At 38.5% G+C, this 9527-nt stretch overlaps 1 long non-coding RNA gene across 2 annotated transcripts; it reads right to left on the bottom strand.

The window, feature by feature from the left end:
* Nucleotides 1–3612: 3612 nt before the first annotated feature.
* On the bottom strand, nt 3613–9521 carry LOC145723054 (uncharacterized). Of its 2 annotated transcripts, XR_014147803.1 has the most exons (3): nt 8125–9521; nt 3891–7769; nt 3613–3706 (listed from the first exon to the last, which is right to left on the bottom strand). It is a non-coding gene; the product is annotated as an uncharacterized LOC145723054 (long non-coding RNA). The 2 variants fall into 2 exon arrangements; XR_014147802.1 differs by having other exon boundaries at nt 3891–9521.
* Nucleotides 9522–9527: the final 6 nt, after the last annotated feature.

Raw genomic sequence — 9527 nt, 5'->3', positions numbered from 1 at the left:
CTAAAAAAAAAGTCTTCCAAGCACCAAGTGATAGCCTATTTCTTTTAATAGTAAATTAAGTAAATAAATTGTAATAGCTTTTTAGGGGGGGGATTAAGAATCATTCTTGTTACATTGGTTGAGGCAGTATCTGCTTTGTGAAAGTAATACTTCACAACTTGAGAAACGTATTCTGTTGAAGACCTTTTCAAAATTGACATAAGCTATACAACTGGTCAGACTCTTCTGGGAAATCTTGTATTTTAAAAATGGAAGAAATGTTATTTAAGTTTCCTTTAACACATTGTGAAATATTTTTATGATTTTATAAGAACCTTACAGAAAAATATTGATATTCCTCATTGTCAGTAAACCTTCAAATTTTGGCCTTAAAATATTAAATGTAGCTGAATTAAAAATACTAATGTTCTAGTTTTGTTAAGATATTCCTTACAATTTTTAATGTATATATGAAGTCGAACCATTTTTGGTATTGTTTTATACTTTGTAATTCCCTCTTACCATATAATCTACTAGATGAGGGTTTTTTTTTTAAATAAAAACAAAAACATGATGGATGAAAAATTTTTGTTCTAAAATATCGCATATGAAAAGCACTTTATACCGATGTCTGACCTACCTGTTAGTAGTCAAATATAACTCTTTAAGAGGTGCTGTGGACCATACTTTTTCCACCCTTTATCTATTTTGACTAAAAGGTTATGGTTTGTATATGAATTATGTCTACCATGGAAAGTGGAACTACATCTTTTAAGGAGTAAACGCTTTTAGCTTTCCATTAGCACCACTGGTATTAATTCAGCATTAAAGGCTTTAAAGAGTAGGAACTTTAATTCTTAAAGAGTTAAGAATTTTACACCCCATGCCCTCCTACTCCCTAATCACTTCAATGCCAACCAGCCCTTCAGCCATCCCCTTTCTTCTCTTTTGGGAGTCATCCATACATTTTTCCTTTCACTGCTTGAAGTTCAAGTTGTTCCACTTTAGATAATGTCTAACTTTTCTCTCCAACCATGGGCAGTTTTAAATCCCCTTCAGAATCTTAATAATAGTTTCCATCTACCCCTTTATCCTCCCTAATTAAAGTTTCTTCAAGCATTAACATTTTATGTCAACATTAACATTATAGGTTGACTGTCACATTTCCCAAATAAGCCAATGCTTAAATACATTTTCCTCTCTCTAATCTTTCAGTTCTTATTTACAATGGCTTTGGTGTTTCAGTCATTAATTAGAGTTGTTCTCTTAGAAGTGTGATAACCAACTAACCAGACAACCTGAAAGTGCAAAGGAAAACATTTGGAAGATTTACGGTTTATAACCTCAAAAGATAATTTGTGTTGTATGCTACATATAAGCTTTTAGAGTTATTGGCATGTACTCAACTTACAATGTTGGAGTGAACTAGTAAAGCAGCTTTAATCTTCCCAAATTCTATTAACATTTTGTTACAAAACTCTAGTAAAAAAATAATTTTACAGTGAACACCCATATACCCACTACTTAAATTCTACAATTAGCAGTAAATTATACTTGCTTTATCACATATATATCCATGTATTTTCCAATTATTTTGAATTTAACAGTAAGATTTTGAAAACTGGAGTGTTCATAAATAGGGTATTCCAATTAGCTAAAGAGTGCTTGGAAAACCTTAGTGGAAGAACTTTCATGAACCTAATTCTCTTTTTCTTTGAAATTTAGGTTCTGTCTCAAGCATCAGATTAAAGGAACTTAATAGACACAGATGGTTAAGAAGTAAACAGTGAGTAGGACCTTTGGAAAGCTAATGGAAAAGGGCAATCTGATCTTTGATATTAGCCCTTTCATTCTAAAATTTGAGAGCAACAAATGCCTGATCACTTAAAGAGTAAGGCTAATTTCAACCATTGACAGCCTTTATTTCACAGCAGGATGATCCCCAAAATTGTAGATCTCCAACGGTTTTTTTTTTTTTTAAGATTTTATTTATTTGCGAGAGAGAGAATGAGAGACAGAGAGCATGAGAGGGAGGAGGGTCAGAGGGAGAAGCAGACTCCCTGCTGAGCAGGGAGCCTGATGTGGGACTCGATCCCCGGACTCCAGGATCATGACCTGAGCCGAAGGCAGTCGCTTAACCAACTGAGCCACCCAGGCGCCCGGTTTTTTGGTTTTTTTTTTAAGACTTTATTTGTCAGAGAGAGTGCACAAGCAGGGGGAGCAGCAAGGCAGAGGGAGAGAAGCAGGCTCCTCGCTGAGCAAGGAGCCTGACGCGGGACTTGATCCCAGGACCCTGGGATCATGACTTGAGCCGAAGGCAGACGCTTAACCAACTGAGACACCCAGGCGTCCCTCCAAAGTTTTGACAGGAAGAACCAAAGCTCTCTGTGATCTGATGTGGCTAAGTACAGTATAATAATAATCTTCCTATTTAAAGATCTTCCTGTTAAAAGGCAATTTTGAGTTCAATTTAAACCAAACATTTGCATGTTGGAAATAATCAAAAGTCGTCAAAATGTCTTCTACCTGCCATCCCTTCCTCAAGATTCTAGACTGCCAAGAACACATTTGTTGCTTTTGACAACTATAAGGTTAATCTCTAATTTTAGAAAAAAGGAACTATCTGTAGTAATTTAGGAGTAGCTATGTATATATGACCAGCTTTGGAGGAATTTGATTAGTATCTATTATCTTTACAACCAAATATAAAATACCACATATTTTCTGCCTCTTTATGTATTAGGTTAGGAAAAATTACTTTCCTGAATCCTTTCTTATACATAAAAGTTATTATTGTGTGAATTACTAGAGAAATAAAGTATTTTCATCATTATTGTTTATCAATATCCTTTAAGCTATTATATGTTCACAATACATGATCTGATTAAATGGAGCTTGAATAGAACACGTAGCCTCCTTTGACAAATGTGCATATGATTTTCTATGTAGGTTGCTTCTGCAAGTCCTCCCATTTTTTCTTTCTACCATTACTTAATTCAGAGACTGTAATTAATGTCACATAATCTATGATAAACTATTCCTCTAACAGAAAGAACTTTAAATTTGTGTCATCGATTCTACACTAAGGGAACACTACTATAAACTCCGCTTTAGAAAATGAATTCTAAGATCTCAACAATGAACCCTCAGTAAATGCAACACCTTATATAAATCTTAAATTGTAATTCTATCTGGGGTTATAGCACAAGTTTAAGTTTGACAAATACAATTCCTGGGTGTTAGGAACATTACTGATACATTTCAGCATATTTAATTTAGAATTCCAAAATAATTGCGAAGGATATGAAAAGTAACTTAATCTGAAAACTGTCAGAGATTAATTCAAAACAATCTAATCCAAGAGATTTGAAGAAAAGCGGTTTAGCTGAAGCACAAAATAGATGATTCCCTAACCCTTAAAAAAAAAACAAAACTCAATCTACCCCATACCTTCAGAGAATCCTATGTAAAACTTTCAAGGAAGTTCTTTCAAAGGTTAAATTTTTGTGTTGATAAATAGCGTTCTTAAAATGTACTCTCAAATTTCCTTAATTTAAAAACAAGTAGTTCTGAATTACACATGATTTGTGTTTACACACTTCTGCCATCTCATCTCACAACACAGACATCCCCTTTCCACTTGAAAACTGTTGTATTTGGGGGGTTTTGATAGATTTATGGATTCAGGAGAAAAGGAAGTACAAAAAAACAACTTTGAGGAGGGCGCCTGGGTGGCTCAGATGGTTAAGCGTCTGCCTTCGGCTCAGGTCATGATCCCAGGGTCCTGGGATCGAGTCCCGCATCGGGCTCTCTGCTCCTTGGGAGCCTGCTTCTCCCTCTGCCTCTCTCTATCTCTCATGAATAAATAAATAAAATCTTTAAAAAAAAAAAAAAAACTTTGAGGAGTTAACTCAGAGATCAGATGCTCAGAAACGCAGGCCTGTGATTTTAAAATGCATTTAGTTCAGCAATGTCTTTCAAAAATTTAAATATATATGGGAGGATGATGAGACTGTCAGCCTTTCCACACACAAGTATACGTAAATATGTTTGATTCCCTTTGATACCTGAAGCACATATCAATTGCGTAGAGGACATGGGAATTGAGATTTCCAACCTCTAAATAAAGGATAATGTATTCAGCAACATAATGGAGGGTCATTGGAAGATGGGAGATGCACAAAAAGAGAAATAGAAGTATAACAGGTTGCGGGCACCTACTTGGCTCAGTCAGTAGTAGAGCATGCAAGTCTTGATCTTGGGGTTGTGAATTTGAATCCCACAATGTGTGTAGAGATTACTTTAAAAAAAGTTATAAAAGGTCAGTTTTACCTAGTTTGAAATCTTGGACTAACAAAAAGTAAATAAACTTTATTACTCCCTTCACCAAATGGGCCCCCCGGCTATCAGAATTCAGAACTTGAATTGGAACTATCTCCTAACAGACTTTTACAGGTAGGTAGAGAACCAACCACCATTTAACAGTTTCAGAGGAAATACCTTTTTTTTTTTTTTTAAGATTTATTTATTTGAGAGAGAGTGCACAAGCAGAAGGGGCAGAGGGAGGGAGAATCTCAAGCAGGCTCCACACTGGGTACTGAGCTGGATCTTATGGAGCTAGATCCTATGACCCTGAGATCGCGACCTGAGCCGAAACCAAGAGTTCCTGCTTAACTGACTGTGCCACCCAGGCGCCTCCAGAGGAAATACTTTTTAATTCAACAACTAATTTACTGTCATAGGTGAAGTTCAGCGTCCACAGGAGGCAGAAGGGATGAGGTCAAGAGTACTGGTAAAGGTTTTAAGCCTTGCGGGAGAAAAAGAGAGGCCACCTGAAGAGAAAATATTTCCGTTCCATTTTCATGTTGTGCACTATTACCCAAATTGTACTTCTAGGTCTGACCTGTCTTCTACTTGCTGTGTATTTCCATGTGGGTATCCTACGCACCTCTCAACGTTCAACATGCAAATCAAAACTGCCTTCCTCTATAATTTGGATCCCCCTCCAGAGTTCCCTAATTGCTAGTTTTGTCTTCCTAATTGCCCAATTTAAAAACTGTTTTCTTACTGTCCATGCAGTTGCTCAATTCTTAATTCTACCTTCAAAACATCTCCCAAGTAAGTCCATGCCTGGGTGTTCCCTCCAGTAATGTCCTTAGGCTCCTTTCTCTGATTTTAAACTACCAACAAATCCTTTTTCCTCAAGCTTTCCCTTTCCAAACTGTTCTCCGTATTTTCACCTGTTTTTTTTTTTTTTAAGATTTTATTTATTTATTTATTTGAGAGAGAGAGAATGAGTGATAGAGAGCATGAGAGGGAAGAGGGTCAGAGGGAGAAGCAGACTCCCTGCTGAGCAGGGAGCCCGATGCGGGACTCGATCCCGGGACTCCAGGATCATGACCATGACCTGAGCCAAAGGCAGTCGCTTAACCAGCTGAGCCACCCAGGCGCCCCACCTGTTTTCTTTTTGAAGCAGGAATCTCTTTCCCTTGCTCATAAACCTTTGATGGCTCTGCCACGCTTGCAGAATAAAGTTCAACTCTTACAACATTCAAGACCCGCAGTACACCTTCCAATATTTTATGTTCTTTCGTTGCACTTGTCTTGAGCTACTGGATATTCCGCATCTATTTCACACCACTGTCTACACAGACTTTTACCTCTGACAGTTATTTTCCTTTTCTTTACATGTCAAATACTGTGTCAAATATCTTAAGGCCCAACTCAATGCTACTTCTAAGGTGTCAGATTCCCAACTAGACAATTCCTACTCACCAGAATTCACCACTACCTTCTGGAAGAAACAATGACTTTTGTTTTCATCTCTTCAGGCATTTGTTGTAGAGAAGGGGAATGAATGCATTAGTTACATTTGTCATTTCTTCCCCAGCCACCTGCAAACTTTCAGCTCTGCCATTTATCCTTGTATTTCCTGAACATAGCTCACACAGAAGCCCCCACACATTAACTGTAGACATGCTGCTCAGAAATGTCACAAAGGAGCTGAGAAATGTCAAACAAGGGTGGGGAGGGGTGGCTGAGACAGTTTTATTTTCCAAAGACAGTGACTCTGTATTAGTTTGTTAAGAAATTTTTATAATCTTGAAAGGGGTTATCAAACCTGTGCAAGAATGAACCATTTTCTGGAATCAGACTGGGAGAGAGGTCAGATCTAAGGCAACCCATTAGTTTTAGTATTTACATTACTAGAAAAAATTAAAATTGGTGACTAAATATTGAGGGAAATTTTCAAACTACGGTCTGAACTTCTAAAGTGAATTTTCCCAACTATTTGTGAAGAAGGTATTTGCATCTACATGAGCAGGAATGGAGTCTCATACAAAATGCGAACATCAAATACAAGTTCCTTTGCATCTTTAAACCCTTTCCCTTTTTTTTAAAAAAATGATTATTTATTCATGAGGGTCAGAGAGAGAGAGAGAGAGGCAGAGGCAGAGGGAGAAGCAGGCTCCCCGCCTAGCAGGGAGCCCAATGCGGGACTCAATCCCAGGACCCCAGGATCATGACCTGAGCCGAAGGCAGACGCTTAACCATCTGAGCCACCCAGGCGCCCCTCCCTTCTTTTCTAAACTGATTGATGTCCCCACTCAAAACGTGTCTTTACCACCTCTGGAAGGCCTCCTTAATCTCAAAAGCAGTCCCCCTTTTTTGTAATCTCAAGCCATTTAGTATCTCCCCCCACCCCCAACATTTCTGTAAGAACCAGGAATAAGGCAAAGGTGGGTGGCCTTGAGCGAGGACAACCCAAACCCTCTCCCAGACATCTCAGTGCTTTTAAGAACATGCTGGGGGTTGAGGGACAGATCATCCGGAGTCCAGCCTACCACGCCACAGATCCTCACAATCTTATTTCAGGGTCTTGGGTGGGTTACCAGCTGTCCCAGGTCCATTCTGGGGCCTGATGCTGAGGGGCAGGAGCACTGGGGTAGAGCCTCACTTTTGTTCCTTCTCAACACCAGAAGTTGAGTTAGGGCTTTTAAAGAGGGCAGGTAAAGACAAAACAAGTGACATGGGTTTTTTAGATTGTTTGAAATCACGTGTAGGAGAAATACAAATGGTTTTCCCCAAGTGTGGCACAACTGGATCCCATTTAAGTCCCACATTTGTGTAGCACTAGCTTTATACTAAAATATTGTGAAGGAAAGGGGTGATTATATAGTCCAGTAGACCCCTGAATAACATGGGTTTAGGGGTGCCAATTCCTGTGCAGTCAAAAAATCCACATATAACTTGACTCCCCCAAACTTACTAAGTCTGTTGACCAGAAGCCCGGTAAGTCAATTAATACATATTTTCTACATATTGTATTCTGTATTCTTACAATAAAGTGAGCTAGAAAAAAAAAACACGAGAAAATATTTACAGTACTGTACTATATATATAAAAATCCATGTCTAAGTGGACCAACAAGTTCGAACCCATGTTATTCAAAGATCAACTATACGCCTAAAGACCTGAATGCTGAGGCACCAGGGTGGCTCAGTCCGCTAGGCGTCTGCCTTCAGCTCAGGTCATGATGCCAGGGTCCTGGGATCAGCTCCTCGTTCAGCGGGGAGCCGACTTCGCCCTCGCCCGCCCTCTCTGCTTGTGTTCCCTCTCTCAGAATCTTAAAAAAAACAAAACCCTAGGGGGGCCTGGGTGGCTGTCAGTTAAGCAGCTGCCTTCAGCTCAGGTTATGGTCCTGCGGTCCTGGCATCAAGCCCCACGTCCGGCTCCCTGCTCAGCAGAGAGCCTGCTTCTCCCTCTCCCTGCCACTCTGCCTAATTGTGCTTTCAAATAAATAAAATCTTAAAAACAAAAAAAAAAACCCAAAAAACTTGAATGGTCCTGATAAAATGTAGTCTACTTGCCTAATAACATTCTAGTCTTTTAACTTATAAACCACATAAACCATCTTAAAATTTGTATTTTAACTTACAAACCACCTTTGAAAAGCATTGTTCCCGTCAATCTTTTAAATACTGCGATTTGATGTTTTATTACCTTCTTTTTCCTTTATCTGCCTACAAAGACACTAAAATACTTAGCAGGGAGATTAATGCAAATACAAGCTCTGTGGTGTTACTGTTAGCAGTATGTGTCACTTTATCAGTGTTAGTTGAGGTATCAAATTGTGAAAGCAACTTCAGTATAAAATACCCTACATACTGATATATGCAATGGCACTTCACTATAGAATGTAATTTCCACTCACATATAAACCTCTCACCCTTCTCCCATTATGAGCCCCCTTTACCAGACTACTAGTTAAAATATATACCTGAAACTGGTAACTGCAAAGTGTTTGCTTTGTAAACCCACAAGACCAGTTACAGGAACACTGGAGGAAAAATGTTTGAAGACCTCAGTAGGAGAAAAATAATTGTTAAATTGGCCTGCACTACAGTGTCTATGTTGAAACCTAACCTACAATTAATGATATTACAAGGTGGAGACCTTGGGAAGGGATTAGGACATAAAGGCAGAACCCTCATAAATGGGATTAGTATTACAAAAAGGGCCTGAGAAAACTCCCTCAACCTTTCTGCCCTGTGACTTAGTGAAGACTTCCCGTCTATGAACCGAACTGTAAGTGGGCTCTCAGACACTAGATCTGCTGGTGCCTTGATCTTGGACTTCCTGAGAAATCTGTAAGCTACCCAGTCTTTAGTATTGTTACAGCAGTCCAAAGGGACTAAGGCTGCTAAATATATCTTACTATAATACCAAAACTATTGAACTTCTAAGTTCGCTAATACCTTTTCACGGTATGGTCTGTGGTGTAATTCAGCCAATTTTGTTTACTCTTCATAAAACCTATTACTTTATAATAATCTATTTCCAGAATTCTGCAAGGTTGAAAACTTACTGTATTTTGTTAGGTTTCTCTAAATGCATTTTAAAGCAAGCTGTATGTAACTTATATGTAAATAGGCATACATAACAAGAATAAAGCATTTTATAGCCAGGGCCAAAGAATGGTTGGCTGATAAGTGCCATGTAAACAAGACTGCAGGCACTTCTGTTAACGAGTTCAGATTTTGCAGCGATGTAAGTTTTCATACCCTCCTGGCACAGCTCATCCATAACAATTCTAAGGTTGTGCCCACACCAACCACCTTTGCACAGCCAGAACGTCTCCCCTACTGTGTGAACCAAATGTGCAAGACATTAAGACTCTTCCATTTACCTTTTCTTGGAAGGATGGTAGCACCTTTCTCATCTATTCCACCTTAAGAGAATCATATACCCTCAACACCCTTTTCGTTTGTCTAAGTACCGCCTGACTGCTCAAAAAAACTTTCCTTTTGTTTCAAGATAAACTTTAGCTTTGTAGAACTAAAAACCATGCAGGGAAAACTTGTGCTTTAGAATCTTAGAACAAAGTTTGAATTTTAAAGTACAAATACAGAAGCTACCATATTTCTTTTAGCAGAAAGAGTCAAGAGGTTTCAAATCTCCACCTACTACTTTAACGTAAATTATGCTTGCTTTGGTTCAAGGACCACCATTCAAAATCAATATAAATTTAGTAAACCAAACCAAGT

Source organism: Leptonychotes weddellii, chromosome 8 (genome assembly GCF_054177405.1).
Source record: "Leptonychotes weddellii isolate Sample4059 chromosome 8, ASM5417740v2, whole genome shotgun sequence".
Taxonomy (NCBI): Eukaryota; Metazoa; Chordata; class Mammalia; order Carnivora; family Phocidae; genus Leptonychotes; species Leptonychotes weddellii.
Note: the sequence above shows the minus strand (reverse complement) of the source record. Positions and strands in the feature narration are given on the sequence as shown.